Raw genomic sequence first — 16,492 nt, forward strand, 5'->3', positions numbered from 1 at the left:
TAGCTCATTTAATTTTCAAAATACTTTGCAAGTTGTTGCAAAGTATTATATATTAGGTCCAGGGATAAGGATGAGAGAAGAACTGGAGGGCTGCAGGGGAGGGACTTGAAGGCAGGCTCTCCTGACTCTGAAGTTCAAGGTCCATCCATGTGTCCCAGGCGTGCAGGCACTTTCAAGGAGAGCTTTTCTGTCCTCCAGAAGCTTGCCCCGCCCACCCCCGCCCCCACCCCGGGTTTCTGGTCTCTGGCCTAAGAATCATTTCTCCCACTGCGTCGTCGTTGTTCAGCCGCTAAGTCGAGTCCAACTCTTTGCGACCCCACGGACTGCTGCACGCCAGGGCTTCCCTGTCCTTCACCATCTCCCCGAGTCTGCTCAAACTCACGTCCACTGAGTCAGTGATGCCATCCAACCATCTCACCCTCTGCAGAAGACTGATAACTAACAGAAGTGGAGGGGAGCTGGGGTCCAGGCAGGGGTGGGCTTATGCTTCATTGTCCCCCTCCCCTAGGACACCACGTTTGGGGTCCCCCACCGGGGCACAAGGAGAGACACTGAGTTCTGCCCGGGCTAAAGGGGCAAGAGGAGAAAATGTCCCTGGGGCCAGGTGAGAGGCAGACCAGGAGGAGGCACCACGGGTCTGGATGCACCCGCGGGAGGAGGCTCCCAACCAGCAGACAGCAAGTGTCACCCAGCCCAGGGCCTGCCCACCTACAGCAGCCAGCTCTTAAACCTTCAGGAATGTGTGAGCCAGTTTCTAAGCGCACCCATTCTGAAGAATTAAATTATGTGAACTTACAATTAACGCATCATACTCCATCAAAGATTATACCTACTCAGAACTCATCACTCCCTAACGCCTTCGCTCCATTTCGCTGCGAGCTACAGTCGTGAGGTTGCCCACATAGACGTGTCTGGAAATGCTCCTGCATGTCTCTTCCCAGCTCTGTGTGCAAGGCCGTGGCGTGGGGAACAGGAAATCGCCCATGGCAGGAGCATTTACACCACAGAAATCGGCAGACTCTGTGAACCGGACTGGTCCACCCCCTGGGGCCGGCTGGTCTGTGTTCGCCAGCACAGCACAGCCTGACCACTCTCTCCTCCTGCTCTCTGACCCGTCCCCTGCCCGCCTCTCCCTTTGAAACACAGCAAAAGATACCCAGGTCTGAGCCTCATCACCCGTGGCGTGGGGCAGGCATCTGTGCCAGAGGAGGCGGGGTCTGGTGCTCCGATGACATGGCAGATCGCATCAGCCCTGAGCACCGGGACCCCCTTGGCAGTGTTGAGAGAAACAATAACATATTTCTACTCCAGAGAAGTTGTGTTCCCATTTTGAGGGATTCATGGCCAGCGTGTTCCCACGCCAGGGATCCATACTTCTCACCTTGAGCTGCACCAGGACCCCTGGAGGGCTTGTGGGAACCCAGACTGCCAAGCCTGACCCCCAAGTCTCGGATTCAGTGAGCGTGATATCGGGATACAATATGTATTTGGTCCACATCCCCGCTCCCGGCCAGAGCACATAAAACCTTTGTCATTTCCCATATGATAAAATGCCAGCAGCATCCTTTATACTAATGGTTGATCATTGACCCTGGTTCCGGACACAGGCCTCCTGAGTCCTGAGTCCCCTGGGTGAGGGGAGCATCTTTTGTAGTAATGAGGTGACTCTGGGAGAGCTTGGGGACACCTTCAGGATGGGGCTGGTCACCACCATGGGGATGGGCAGCTCGGAGATTTCAGCCCCCCTCCTGCCCTCCAGGGAGAGGTGAAATGCTGGAGAGAGAGTTAATAAGTGATCATGCCTACCTGATGAAGCCTCATAAATGGCCCTTAAGTATGGGGTTTGGAGAGCTGCCAGGTGGGTGCCCATGACCCCGTGCTGGGAGGGTGATGCATGCCAGCTCCACAGGGGACAGAAAAGCCTGGGCTCAGGACCCTTTCAGACCTTAAATTGAAGAAAGTGGGGAAAACCACTATAGACCATTCAGGTATGGCCTAAATCAAATCCCTTACGATTATACAGTGGAAGTGAGAAATAGATTTAAGGGAGTAGATCTGATAGAGTACCTGATGAACTATGGACAGCGGTTCGTGACATTGTACAGGAGACAGGGATCAAGACCATCCCCAAGAAAAAGAAGTGCAAAAAAGCAAAATGGCTGTCTGAGGAGGCCTTACAAATAACTGTGAAAAGAAGAGAAGCGAAAAGCAAAGGAGAAAAGGAAAGATATAAGCATCTGAATGCAGAGTTCCAGAGAATAGCGAGTAGAGATAAGAAAGCCTTCCTCAGTGATCAGTGCAAAGAAATAGAGGAAAACAATAGAATGGGAAAGACTAGAGATCTCTTCAAGAAAATTAGAGATACCAAGGGAACATTTCATGCAAAGATGGGCTCAATAAAGGACAGAAATCATAGGGCCTTAACAGAAGCAGAAGATATTAAGAGGTGGCAAGAATACACAGAAGAACTGTACAAAAAAGATCTTCACAAGCCAGATAATCACGATGGTGTGATCACTCACCTAGAGCCAAACATCCTGGAATGTGGAATCAAGTTGGCCTTAGGAAGCATCACTATGAATAAAGCTAGTGGCGGTGATGAAATTTCAGTTGAGCTATTTCAAATCCTGAAAGATGATGCTGTGAAAGTGCTGCACTCAATATGCCAGCAAATTTGGAAAACTCAGCAGTGGCCACAGGACTGGAAAAGGTCAGTTTTCATTCCAATCCCAAAGAAAGGCAATGCCAAAGAATGCTCAAACTACCGCACAATTGCACTCATCACACACACTAGTAAACTAATGCTAAAAATTCTCCAAGCCAGGCTTCAGCAATACGTGAACCGTGAACTTCCAGATGTTCAAGCTGGTTTTAGAAAAGGTAGAGGAACCAGAGATCAAATTGCCAGCATCCGCTGGATCATTGAAAAGGCAAGAGAGTTCCAGAAAAATGTCTATTTCTGCTTTATTGACTATGTCAAAGCCTATGACTGTGTGGATCACAAGAAACTGTGGAAAATTCCTCAAGAGATGGGAATACCAGACCACCTGACCTTCCTCTTGAGAAAGGTGTATGCAGGTCAGGAAGCAACAGTTAGAACTGGACATGGAACAACAGACTGGTTCCAAACAGGAAAAGGAGTACATCAAGGCTGAATATTATCACCCTGCTTATTTAACTTATATGCAGAGTACATCATGAGAAATGCTGGGCTGGATGAAACACAAGCTGGAATCAAGATTGCCAGGAGAAATTCAGTAACATCAGATATGCAGATGACACCACACTTATGGAAGAAAGTGAAGAAGAACTAAGAACCTCTTGATGAAAGTGAAAGAGTAGAGTGAAAAAGTTGGCCTAAAGCTTTTAGGCATCCGGTCCCATCACTTCATGGCAAACAGATGGGGAAACAGTGTAAATAGTGAGACTTTATTTTGAAGGGCTCCAAAATCACTGCATTAGGTGACTGCAGCCATGAAATTAAAAGACACTTACTCCTTGGAAAGAAAATTATGACCAATCTAGATGGCATATTAAAAAGCAGAGACATTACTTTGCCAACAAAGGGCCGTCTAGTCAAAGCTATAGGTTTTCCAATAGTCATGTATGGATGTGCGAGTTGGACTATAAAGAAAGCTGAGCCCCGAAGAATTGATGCTTTAGAACTGTGGTGTTGGAGAAGACTCTTGAGAGTCCCTTGGATTGCAAGGAGATCCAACCAGTCCACCCTAAAGGAGATCAGTCCTGAGTGTTCATTGGAAGGACTGATGTTGAAGCTGAAACTCCAATACTTTGGCCACCTGATGCAAAGAACTGACTCAGTGGAAAAGACATGCTGGGAAAGATTGAAGGTGGGAGGAGAAGGGGATGACAGAGGATGAGATGATTGGATGGCATCACTGATGCGATGAACATGAGTTTGAGTAAACTCTAGGAGTTGGTGATGGACAGGGAGGCCTGGCATGCTGGAGTCCATGGGGTCACAAAGAGTCAGACACAACTGAGCAACTGAACTGAACTGATCCTGATGAAGTCTCATAAATAACCCTGAAGTATGGGGTTTGGAGAGCTGCCAGGTGGGTGCCCATGACCCCGTGCCGGGATGGTGAAACATGCCAGCTCCACAGGGGACAGAAATGCCTGTGCTCAGGACCCTTCCAGACCTCCCCTGTCTCTCTCTTCATCTGCCTGTTTATATGTATCCGTTAAAACATCATTTGTAGTTAGGAAATCAGCAATTGTATTTAAAAGTGTTTTCCCGGTTTCCTTCCAGCAAATTAGCGAAGGGAGGAGGTGGTTCATGGGAACCCCTGATTTGTGGCCGAGGTGGACAGAATTGTGGGTCATCTGAAGTGGGGTCACCTGGTGAGACTGAGCCCTTAACTTGTGGGGTCTGTGCAGTCTCTGGCTAGTGGCAGAATTGAACTATAGGACCCCTGGCTGGGGTCTGACACTCGGTCGCTGTGGACAGACACCCACACATCTGGGGTCAGAAGTGCTGGGAGTATGAGACCAAAGGAAAGAAAAAGAGGGTTTTTCCCAGACAGTGAGTCTGGGGTGAACTTGCTTCTCTGAGTTCCCAAGGGATGCTGATGCTGCTGGTCTGGGGGCCCCACCTTGAGGATTCAAGTTTGGAGGTGGGGCCAGGTGGACCAGGGTCACGTGCCTGGACCAGATGTCAGGGGGTTGCAAAGAGGGGATGCAGTGAGGTGCAGGGAGCGTGACGGGCACCCCCGAGTGCGACCAGGGTCGTCCAAGGCTCGGGTCCCTGGATTTCAAGGGTAACTTGCTGACAAAGCCCCCACCTGAGCTGAGGATGGAAGGAGAAGCAAGAAGAGAAATCTTGGGAGAGGAAGGAACTGCATCAGGCAGGGGTGCCAAGGCCGCCGGTCACCGAGGCAGCAGGATTCACGCCCGGGGAGGTGCCTCTTGGGGCTGCAGTCTGGAGTGAGCAGGGGCAGGCAGACGCAGAGCCGACATTCTGTGTGGTTCCCTATGTCAGGTTCAAGGACAGGCAACACTGACCTCGGGATAAGGGTCAGACGGAGGTCCCTGTGTGCTCTGGGCGGCCACTCGCGGGTCACGGATGTGCACTGATTCCCGGAGCTGCACACTCTGGACGTGTGGGTGCTACCAAGAGCAGATGTGTCTTTACTGCACGTTCACTGAGGCCTCCCATGTGCCAGACCTGCTGGGCTCTGAGGACATTGCTGGGAGGAAGGAGCTGCCCTGACCGTGGGGCACGACCCCACCCCGGCCGACAGTGCAAGCCAGGGTGCTCAGCAGAGCCCTCGAGCCAACGTGGCCTCGAGCAGGCAGGCGGACGTGGCCGAAAGATGCAGGTCAGGGCCCAGGAGATGTCAGCCGGTCTCTAAGACACTCTGGTCAGATCTCAGAAAACAAGGCAGTTGCCCCCCGCCCGAGAGGGCGATGAAGCGGAAAGGACAGTCCGTGCAGGACAGAAGTGACTTGTGTGTGTTCGACACGGCTGGAACGTGATGTCCATGCCAGGCCAGAGCCAAAGATACAGTTGGGGAGATGAGCAGGGCCGGTGATGGAGGGACCGGCGAGGCTGCCCGGCTGGGACTCCGCCCTCCCGCCACGCGTGAGTGGATCCCAGAGCCAGAGATCCAGACGTGATTCTGTGAGATTCCGTTGATGGCAAGATCTCGAGCAGGCGACACCAACTCGAGGGGACCAGGGTCAGAAGTGGGGGCGTTCCTGGAGGCTGGGTGTGTCCCGTGTCGTGACTGGTGGCAGGGGCACACGGGTGCACACGTCCGCACACTTCATAATTGTGCACTGTGCTGGGAGTTATGTTACACCCACCGTGTGGAGTGAATAGTGAGTGCAGATCAGCACGATGCAGGCGAGAGACGGAGGGTCCCGAGGACACGCTCAGATGGGAGGTGACGGTGGGGAAGCGACGGGATGCCATGCCCGCTGGCTCTGGGGACCCCTCCCAGGGATCAGGGTGCGTTCAGCTCTCGAGCCCCAGGCACCTGACTGTGCTGAGGAGAAGCCCACCAGCACCTCCAGGCTGGTGGGTGTGGAGAGGCCTGGTGAGGAGGGGCCGTGGAGACCTGGGGTGCGGGGCATTTGCTCGTCCAAGGCCGGCGGCAGGACCAGCCTCCAGTTGTGGGGTCTCTGTAGTAGGACGCGGAGTCTGGTGGGAGCTCAGAGCTTGATGACGGCGTGAACGACTGAGAAAAAGTGCTCAGGACCACACTCAGGCGTTGCTAAATTCCTTTGCTGCGAGGCGTCTCTTACCCTGAAAACGAGTGGCTGGCAGACCCTCCCCTCTGTGCCTCTGAATGGGACCACTGCTCAGGCCTTCGGGGCTCAGAAGGGCTAAGGTCTGCTATTGCCACCTTGATGTGCCTTTTTTTTTTTTTTAATTGAAGTAAAGTTGATTTCCAATGTTGTGCTGGTTTCAGGCGGACAGCAAAGTGATTCTCTTTTTCAGATTCCTGCTACATATCATTACAAGATACTGAGTATAGTTCCCTGTGCTGTACAGAAGGCCATTATCGTCCATCTATTTAGTGTGTGACCGTGTGTATCTGTTAACCCCAAACTCCTAATTTGCCCCTCCCCCTTCCCCTTGGGTAATCATAAGTTTGTTTTCTGTGCCTGTGAATCTATCTCACGTGCTCACCGGCTCGTCTTCCTGCAGGTCTTTGTCTCCTGGAGGGTGAGTGAGGTCTGTCTTCCTTCATGGCCTTTGTAGGGGAAGCAGCCTGGTGGCCCCTTGAGGCACCCCTTCCCCTCGTGGACTCCGGCTTCTCCCCCTGGGAGGTGAGGCACTGGGCTCCTGGGGCTGCCCCCTCTGAGTGCTGAGTCGCGGTGTCCGGGCAGGAGGCACCCGAGCAGAGAGCCAAGTGCTCCTGCCCCCAGGCTGGGGGGACACGTCTGCCCACCCTCTTCAAAGAGAGGGCGCAGGCTGGGCTCCAGAAGGAGGAAGAAGGCCGCGGTGCCCCAGGGTCAGGTCCAGAGTCCCTGACGACCAGAGCTGGACAAGCCCATCCCTGCCCGGACTTGCAGAGAGCTCAGAGCCAGGCCCAGCCCCCTGATGGTTTAGCCCCAGTGCCCTGGGTTCCCCTGCTGGAGCGTCGTCACCAACAGTGCAGACATCATCCCATGGTGAGGGGGGCTGGGCGCCCCGCTCATGCGGGAGACACCCCTCCCCTCCAACCCCAGACAGCCAGGCTGCCCCCCACCTCCCCCAGGGCACCAAACACATGGAGCCTCCAAGGCCCTGCCCCGACTTGTCTGTGCCTGATGGTGGCGACCCAGTGCCGCAGTGGGCAGGCGGCAGGTGGCCCAGGCTCCCCCGTCAGTCCAAGGAGCCCGGGGCCTGTCGGGTCCTGCTGGACGCAGCGCCGTGAACAAGGCGGGGCTCTCGTCCGTTCACACACCCCGTGTCCCAGCCATCTCCTTATTCCCAGCTCGGTGCCACCTCGGGATAGTGTTAGTGTTAGTCGCTCAGTCGTGTCCAGCTCTTTGCGACCCCATGGACTGTAGTCCGCCAGGCTCCTCTGTCCATGGAATTCTCGAGGCAAGAATACCAGAGTGGGTTGCCAGTTCCTTCTCCACCACAGGATTGCCCCCCAGTTTAAAACGGGCAAGTAGGATTCAGTCGTGGCCGAAGATTTGAAACTACGGGTAAGGAGCAGTCCTCTGATCCCTCAACCCAGCGATGCTGCTGATGAAGGCATGGTGATAAAGAAAGTAACGGCGGCGGTGACGATGAAGACGGCGGCTGTAATGACGATGAAGGCAAACGGTGACGGGGATAAGGAAGAAGATGGAGGCCACGAGGAAGCAAGAGCCACCTGGGGCTCAGTGTGGACTCAACTCCAGCCATGCTGGGAGTACTTCAGCCATAGGAATTGGCAGGTTGCACCGATCCGGGCTTTTCTTTTGGGGAGAGCCAGTGAGCTGCTCCACCTTGAGCGGGACGGCACCCCTCACTCGGATGATAACCCGTCCCTGAGTCACACTGACGCTGGCTCCAGAATGGACCGAGCGCCCGTGTCCACTCTCGGCCCGAACCGCCAGCGTCCTGGCCCGAGGCACTGCCAGCTCTCACCAAGCAGCCGCCGCAGCCTACACACTGCTCTGGAGCTTCGATGGCCAGGCAGGGACTCGCCCTGCAGCCCAACTCGTATCCCGACTGTTTCTCTGCGGGGCCGGCCTCGACCAGCCCCTGTGGCTCCCCTGAACCCTTCTTGCCTTCCCCCAGTTCCACCCTGGGGTCTTCCGTCTTCCCTCTGCCTCCCCCCCTGCCCCCATGACCAGGCCACCTCAGCAGAAGTGCGGCCACCCCCGTGACCCCCCCACCCTCAACCCCATTCCCTTCGAAGCCCCCCAATGCGGGCTTCTCCCTAACTCAGGACACTTGGGCATGAAGCGTGGGTGGTCTCGCCTGGTCTGGTTGGTGAGGCAGGAGCCTCCCGGGTTATAAAGCCCAAGTCAGGGGGCTTGGGACATGCCAGCTGTGGTCATCCCCACCCCCTCTGAGCAGCGGGATCTGGAGAGGCTTGTCCAGAATGAGAGGAAAGTGGGGCAGTGCGGCCTGCAGGGGACAGCGTGGGCACAGGTGGGGGATCCCTCGACTGGGAGCCCTAGAGGGACCCAGCAGGGAGGGGCGAGGCCTAAGGCATGGCTTGTCAGAGACTCTGGAGGGAACAGGGCTTCAACATGGAGGGACAGGAGTCTGGAATCCTGCTTCCCACGGCCACAGGACCGGAAAGCCCACAGGCCTCCCCTGGGCCCTCACAGCACTCCGCAGAGAAACGGAAGTGCCCCTGGACTGTGCCCCCAGCCCAGCCGGTCCCTGGGGAAACGTCCAGCTCTCAGGACCTTGAACTTGGGCCCAAGGCCCTGACCCCACTGCTGTCCACGAAGCCCAGGCTCAAAGGCTTTGTGAAATCCAATAAGGACAGCAAACAGGGCTTTTCTTTTTTTTTTAGCAGCACGTGGGGCAAAAGAAACAAGGAAAGCGATGCTGCTGCTCCCCTGGGCCGATGGGTGACAGCTGCCAACTTCCCTGGGGCTGTTTATCTGCCTGGACAGTGGACTTGGGCTGGAAGGAGCCATGTACCTGCCAGGCAGGCCCGGAAGATCGGAGGAGGGGCAGGTCACAGCCCTTGGCCAAACCACCACTCAGGGTGCTGGGGGCCTGGGACATGGCCCAGGAGGGTGCACGGGACACTGGCCGGAGCTCAAGGTCAGGGACAAGCAGAGGGGCACCAGGTGTCTGAGCAGCTAGGGGGCACCTGCTCACAGCCCCGCCCCAGATCGCACACTGCTTCTGGATTACCAGCTGGGGGGAGAAGGGCGTGGGGGCCCTGGGACGCAGCCTGGCCCCTCCAGGAGTGGTCAAGACAGAGGACTGTCATTCCTTTCTCTTGCGGGGCCAGCGGATGAGTCCGGAGGACGGTGTGGATGGCCGGGGTTCTCAGAGTCACCCAGAGGCCTTGTGACCATGCAGACCGCTGGGCTCACCCCCAGAATTTCTGATACAGTAAATCCCGGGTGGCCTGGGAACCTGAATTTCTAATAAGATCCCGGGTGCTACTGCTGCTGCTGCTGGTCCAGGGACCACACTTTGAGAACCACTGGCCTAGGGGATGTTTGGGGGGGTCAGGGATGGAAATGGGAACTGGATGATCAGAAAATGACTCTGCTGACTGAAGATGTCCGGATGGTGGAGGCAAAGGTGGAGTGTCCACAGTTCACTGAGAACCCATGATGTGCCAAGCAACAAGCCACCCTGAGGGACAGGCACCACCCCTGTTTCACAGACGAGGAGATGGCGGCTCAGAGAAGTGAAGCAACTTGCCCAAGGATGCACAGCTCATCAAGTTCTAGAGATGCAGCCCAGAGTCTCTGACTCCACGGACAGGGCCCTTTTCACTCACCTCTCTGCTGTGCCAATGATAGAATCATGTCTGCTGCTGGAAGGATCTCTAATGGCATGCCACAGGGCTCCATCTTCAACTTTGGCCAAGTCATGCCAACCTATATGTACATTATATAAAGTGGAGGGTGGCCATTTATCCTCAAAATATTTTAAGAATCTATCGGAGGGACTCCCCTGTTGGTCCAGTGCCTAAGACTCCATGCTCCCAGTGCAGGGGGCCCAGGTTCAATCCCTGGTCAGGGAACTAGATCCCACATGGTGTAACTAAGAGTCCACATGTTGCAACTAAGACCCAGCGCAGCCAAATAATTAAAAAAAAAGTATCAGGAAAACATGGAAACAAGATTCATTCATTCATTCAATTAGTATTTATCAGCCTCTTGATGAAAGTGAAAGAGGAGAGTGAAAAAGTTGGCTTAAAGCTCAACATTCAGAAAATTAAGATCATGGCATCTGGTCCCATCACTTCATGGGAAATAGATGGGGGAACAGTGGAAACAGTGTCAGAATTTATTTTTTTGGGCTCAAAAATCACTGCAGATGATTGCACCATGAAATGAAAAGACCCTTGCTCCTTGGAAGAAAAGCTATAACCAACCTAGACAGCATATTAAAAAGCAGAGACATTACTTTAACAAAGGTCCATCTAGTCAAAGCTATGGTTTTTCCAGTGGTCATGTATGGATGTGAGAGTTGGACTATAAAGAAAGCTGAGCCCTGAAGAATTGATGCTTTTGAACTGTGATGTTGAAGAAGACTCTTGAGAGTCCCTTGGACTTCGAGGAGATCCAACCAGATCCATCCTAAAGGAAATCAGTTCTGGGTGTTCATTGGAAGGACTGATGCTGAAGCTGAAACTCCAATACTTTGGCCACCTCATGCGAAGAGTTGACTCATTGGAAAAGACTCTGATGCTGGGAGGGATTGGGGGCAGGAGGAGAAGGGGACGACAGAGGATGAGATGGCTAGATGGCATCACTGATGCGATGGACATCAGTCTGAGTAAACTCCGGGAGTTGGTGATGGACAGGGAGGCCTAATATGCTGCAGTCCATGGGGTCGCAAAGAGTCGGACGTGACTGAGCGACTGAACTGAACTGATGATAATTTATTATTGATTGTACAAAGATAATGAAAATCTGGACTCTAAAAATCCATCTACAGGATTCCCTGGCAGTCGAGCGGTTAGGACTCTGCGCTTTCAATGCAATGGGGCACAGGCTTGATCCCTGGTCAGGGACCTAAAATCCACATGCATCGTGAGGAAGCCAAAAAAGAAAAAGATCCATCTACAATTCCATGGCCCTGGCAAACATTCTAGCTTTTTTTTTCTCCCCCCGATTCCTTTCCAGCACCTGCCCACAGGCCCACGATTTTTTAAAAAACAAATATTTTTTTAGATTTTATTTCTTTAACTTGGCTGTGCTGGGTCTGCCGTGCAGACTTTTCTCTAGCTGTGGCTAGCGGCGGCTACTCTGTAGTTGTGGTGCGCGGGCTTCTCATTGCACTGTCTTCTCTTGTTGCAGAGCACGGGCCCTAGGCACACAGGCTTTAGCATTTGCAGCTCATGGGCTCTAGAGCTCAGGCTCAGCAGTGGTGTACAGGCTTAGTTGCTCCGTGTAACGTGGAATCTTCCCAGGCCAGCATTTGGCCCCGTGTCTCCTGCACTGGCAGGCAGATTCTTTACCACTGACCCACTAGGGAAACACCCCTTGTTTCTACCATAAAGGGTTTGCACGTTGCCTCCAGGCTCTGTAGCTGTCGTTTCCAAAGGCTGAAGAATGGTCCTCTCTGAGCACTGGCCACGCTGGCTGGAAGTCGCCTAGTTTTTGCTCTGAACATGAGCGCTTGGTGGGTGCCTCCTTGCCTGTCATGGCCAGGGTTTGTCTGTTGCTTTGGGTTTCCACTTAGGATTGGGATTCAGGCTCTGAGGATAGCTGTGCAAAGAGAATGAGAGGCAAAACCATTGGCAGGGGTTGGGGAGGGTGGAGTCAACATCAAGTTTTCCCATTGGATTCAAATGTCAGAGTCGGGGAAACCGAGTCACAGTAGATGAGCAAGGTGACGTGCAGTTCTGGCCGGTTGGTGGAGGCCCCACCTGGGTCACCAGTTGGCCCCTGCTGTCCTGGTGGCCTGGCTATTCCAAACACTTACCTCTCTTTCAGACCTCACAGCTGTTTTGGCAACAGCATCAAGAACGTGGTTTACAAAGAGAAGGGCCGCCAGTCTGGAAGGGAGTCCAGTGTATTGGGCACCTCCAGGGCCCAGGAGGTTCCTGGGCTGTATCTCAGCTCACCTCCCAGCAGCGGCAGGGACAGAGGGCCCCAGCCCCGCTGCATGTGGCCATCGCCAGTGGTACAGCCCGTGTCCCTCTGCATTCCAGCCCCAGGACATCAGAGTCTGTGGGACCAGGGCCTGAGTGTCAATGTGACTTTAAATCCACCCCCTCCTAAGTGATTCCGATGGGCAGCAGGGATGAGACGCACAGCTCTGCTGTCTGCAGCTCATAGACAAGACAACGGAAGCCCAGAGAGGTTAAGTCACTGGCCTAAAATCACACAGCTAAAAGCAATGGAGCCAGAATCCTGGTTGGTCTGACTCCAGAGTGGAAGTCTTTTACACCCTAGCCTGGACCCCTGTCCACCCTAAGTGTTCAGCAGACACAGTCATTCCCCTGCCAAGACTTTCCCACGTTGGTTGTTGGTTTTTTGTTTTTTGTTTTTTTTTTGGCTACATGGGTCTTCCCTAGTTGCAGAGAAACTCTAGCTGCAGCGCTTGGGCTTCTCATCACGGGGGCTTCTCTTGCTGCAGAGCACGGACTCCAGGCACAAGGGCTTCAGTGGTTGTGGCACACAGGCTTAGTTGCTCTATGACATGTGGGATCTTCCCAGACCAGGGATCAAACCCATGTCCCCTGCATTGGCAAGCACACTCTTAACCACTGGACCACCCGGGAAGTCCCTTTCCCTCCAGTTTTTTAAAGAAAAGAGGGGGCAATCAGGAAGCAGAGAAGGTGGCTGGAGACCTCCAGCTCCTCCTCGGGACCCTCTGGGGTCTCTCCATGGTGGGGAGGGCAGGGCATGGGCTCCCCCAGCTTTGAACCCATCTACCCCGGGGTCCACGGTGACTATGGGGGCCGTGAACCTGCGCTGAGCCCTGGCGCCTCCCCCGGTGTCCCAGGGCCACCAGACTGAAGTCTGAACTCCCTCCCCTTTCTCTGCCCCGTGGCCTTGGGCAAGCCCCTCCAGGTTTCCTCATCTGTAAACTAAACTGGTTATTGAAAATATTTGCCCACCTCCACGGGTTATCAGGAAAACTGATGGAATGTGGTAGGTGACATGACAGGACTCTGTAAGCGGCCAGGGCAAATATTAGCTCTCCGGTCACGTGCTGGCCAGGCCTGGCCTGGTCACGCCAGGATGCCAGGCACAGGCCACAACGTGGAGCCACATCTCACATTCTCAGGCCTCAGTTTCCTCACCTGTGCAATGGGAGAGTAACAGCGCCATACCTTCCTCCCTGGACTGGTACCGATTCCCTGAAACACCTTGCCTTGTGCACACCTCGTAGAGGGGGCAGCCGTGGAGACAGGGGGCCCTCCGGGAGAGTCCAGAGGTCTGTGCCTTTGCGTCTAAGACAGGAAGTGGTCTTCCTTCCTTCCTCGGTTCCTCCGTGGGGGCCTTTCTCCTGCAAGCAGGCTCTGCAGTAACAGCCCTGGGTTCGTGCCCCAGTTCTGCCACCCATGCCATGTGACTTCAGGCTCGAGATTGGCCTCTCTGAGCCTCCCCCACCCACCCCCTACGCTCAGCTGCCGAACCGGCTGTCACCTCGCCAGCCGCATGCCGGAGCTACAGGGCCCAGAGCAGGAGAGGGCGGCTCAGAAGCGAGGTGCCCCGCCCCCTGCAATGCCCCAGGGTACCAGCCATCCCGGTTTGCCCAGGACTGAGGAGTTCCTGGAACGTGGTGGGGCTTTTGGTGCTAAACCCGGGAACATCCCAGAACGCCCAGGTCTGCAGGAGTGGTAGGCACCAGGGTCCCACCAATGCCAAGTGAGAGCTGTGCGTGTAACTGCCAGTTTCCCAACAGCCTCGTTAAACAAGTTCGTGTCCATGATACATCTCCATTAACCCAGGATGTCCAAAGGATTGTTGTGACTTTCCTCTCAACCCGGAATCCACACAAAAGGCATTGAGCCATTTTACCTTTTCTTTTTCAGTTTTTTTTTTTTTTTTTTCTGTTCTTACTGTTTGAAATCTAGTGTATATTTACACTTAATGGCTAGATTTTGCCAGGTGACATACAGGCTGCCCAGCTAACTTTGAATTTTAAGCAATGAAAACAAAACTTTTTAGCATAAGTATATCCTAAACATTGCATGGGACATGCTCAAAGTTTATTTCTTATTTATCCGAATTTCGAAGTTACCTGGGTACCTGTGTTTTTATTTTCTGCGTCTACTTTCAGCACATCAGAATGAGGAGGCTCACATTTCAGGGCCTTAATAACCACAGGAGGTCATGGTCAAGCAGGGGGCAGGGCGGATCTAAAGGAACCGGGGTGCCCAGTGGAGTCCAAGAGAGCTGGTCCCCCACAGTCAACCTGCAAAGCCCCGTCGTGCTCTTTCTCTCTGTCTGCCGCCCCTCTAACCTTTGCCCCTTTGTCTGCCTGGGACATTATCGGTCTCAGTCTTGGTCGAGCTTTCTGGCAGCAGCTCAACACATTTTATTTCTGATCATCTGCTGTCAGGTAAACAGGCGCCAGAGAAGAAAGTCCATCTCCCACACACAGTTCTCCCACATCAGCAAATCCTCAAATTCCAGAAAATTCCAGGGCCAGCGTGGGCGGTGGGGCAGCTTGGGGGTGAAGGACCTGCCAAGCCCAGAGATGGGGGTCCCCGGAGCCCACCTCCTTCCCAGGCACCCCTCTGGGTTGTGAGCCTCAGGGTCCTTCCTCCCTGCTCCACTAGGCCCTGGGTGGGAATCTCTGCGCCTGGAGTGTCTCTGTCTGCCTCAGTTTACACACCCAAAACCACCGGGGGGGTTGCAGACCAGGGCCCGGGAGTGGGGAGGTGGAGACAGCTGGGGGTTGGCGGGGGGGGTGTGATTCGCTGTCACAGCTCCAGTGTGACAGCCCTGGACTAGAACCTGGGGTGTGTGGGGTGCACCTCAGGGTGTCAGGGAGTTCTGATAACAAGGCCCCCTGGAACAGAGGCCCAGAGAGGTAGGCCACCGGCCCAAGGTCACACAGCATGTGTGCAGCAGAGCTAGGGGCCAGCCAGGGAGCAGCGGATTCCTGCCTGCATGTTCTGTCCTGCTGTGTCACACGGCACCAAGCATCCCTGCCGCTGATGACCCCAGGGGAAGACTCTGAGTGCCACTTCTCCTGGGTAAAGGGAGGCCCCAAGGGCGCCCTGCCTCCCGCAGACTCACCCAGCCCATAAGGCTGAGCCATAAACTAGCTTTCACCCATCACACCGCACACTGGGTGGAGCCCTGCCTGGACCAGTCACGTGGTTCGTGGGTCCTGGTGCTCCAGGGTCTCCGAGCCCCAGCTCCTCACACTACCCCTCAAACCCTCCAGCCCCTCCTTATCAGGCACCCCTCTCTGCCTCTCTCATCCCCCAGGAGCCCCATGGTCAGCCCTGGTTCCCGCCCTCCCCGTCCCCCTCTGCATATTCCATGCTGTGCTTGCTCCAAGGCAGGGCGCTGGTCCTCTGTGACCACCAGGGCCAGGATTAGGACACAGATGTCACCTCAGGCACAAAATGCAAGCGGCAACAAAGCATTCTGTCATCAAGGCACTTAGTGCGTTCATGCAACATCTTTATTTCTTTACTGTTTACATTTTGACCATGCCTTTCGGCATGTGGGATCTTTGTTCCCTGACCAGGGATCGAACCCATATCCCCTGCAGTGAAAGTGCCGTCTTAACCAGTGGACGGGCAGGGAAGTCCTCATACAATGTTTGTATTTTTTAAACATTAGTATTTGTTTGTTTGTTTCTGGTTGCGCCGGGTCTACGTTGCTGCTTGCGGGTCTTCTCTCGTTGCAGCGAGCAGGAGCTGACTTTTGTTGCAGCGCGCAGGTTTCTCATGGTTGTGGCTTCTCTTGTTGCAGAGCACAGGCTCTAGGGCACTCAGGCTCAGGAGTTGTGGTGCCCAACTTAGTTGCAGCATGTGGGATCTTCCCAGACCAGGGATCGAACCCGTGTCCCCTGCATTGGCAGGTAGATTCTTAACCACCGAAGTCCCACAATATTTTTAAAAATCAAGAATATAAAAAACACCAAAATCCAGGATGAACAAAATATCAAAGTGTTAAATAAAGACAGCATCAGCATTCTGATTTTTGCAGCAGTTTCTGGTACCACTCAGCATGTCATGGTCAGAGATACTGCCTTTGTCTGAAGTTTTAACAATTTTGTTTATCTTGGGTTTCGGACATTAATTTTTTTAATCTTTTTTTTTTTTTTCTTTGGTTGCACCATGAAGCATGAGAGTTCTTAGTTCCCTGACCAGCATCAAACCTGTGCCCCTGCATTGGGAGCACAGTCTTAACCACTGGA

This window comes from Bubalus kerabau, chromosome 17, assembly GCF_029407905.1.
Source record: "Bubalus kerabau isolate K-KA32 ecotype Philippines breed swamp buffalo chromosome 17, PCC_UOA_SB_1v2, whole genome shotgun sequence".
NCBI lineage: Eukaryota > Metazoa > Chordata > Mammalia > Artiodactyla > Bovidae > Bubalus > Bubalus kerabau.